A 943-nucleotide genomic window follows, 5' to 3' on the forward strand; every position below is an offset into this window, starting at 1 on the left:
TTTAAGGATTTTATGAAGTAAAAGAAAACAGAAGGATATCGCACAAGCTTTTCTACACTTGATGGAAGTAAAGTTTGAATTCATTTTAAGAAGTATGAGGAATTATTTACATTGTTTTTGAGTCTGGTTTCCTTTAAATACATTTAAGGGGACCATCCTGGAAAATACATACTTTTCTCTACTCATTTCATCATAAAAAATATCAGTTGGAGATAACTCATTGATTATTTTTGCATAATATAGAGTATATAATTGCGCTTCGTCTCATATATAATTTTATCCTCGCCCTTCCATAGAGGAGGCGGCACCCCCCAAAAAGTCAAAAAAAATCTTTTTTTGTATGTGCGTGTGCTGTCGCAGAAACACCCAACTTTCATAATTTTTATGTGATTGAAACACTGTCTGTTGCTTTCGTTAGAGCATCATAACCCTGAGACCATATAAATAACCAATTTTTTAATTTTCCTTTTTTTGTGGGGGGGCAGGGGCTAGTTGATATAGAGTACTATTTTTGGCTTTCTTTTTTCAGCATTACGTAATCTATATTTTTTTATTTATTCCAAAATTCAAAAATCAGCTATTTATATAACCTCTGGGTTCCGAAGCTATAGCGAAAGCAACAAACTCCGTTTGAATTACACAAAAATTACAAAAGTTGGGTGTTCCTAATGCTGTGTAAACAAAGTAAGGAGATATGGCGTTCTATACTTTGGACACTTGCCAAAGTTCGTGATCTCTGTTATGTTTCGCTAAATCCAATGCTGTTATATATGGAAAGAAAGCTTAATTAGTGTACTTTGTGTTGTGATGATTACTAAGTCAATCGAAATTATCATTCTCAATAGGAACACAATTCTGTAAAGGTATGTCTCATTTTTTGTTGAATTTTTGGATATAAAAGTAGATATTTCCATCTGAAAAGTTTAGCAAATGCATTGAACCA

This window comes from Penaeus vannamei, chromosome 5 (assembly GCF_042767895.1).
Source record: "Penaeus vannamei isolate JL-2024 chromosome 5, ASM4276789v1, whole genome shotgun sequence".
NCBI lineage: Eukaryota > Metazoa > Arthropoda > Malacostraca > Decapoda > Penaeidae > Penaeus > Penaeus vannamei.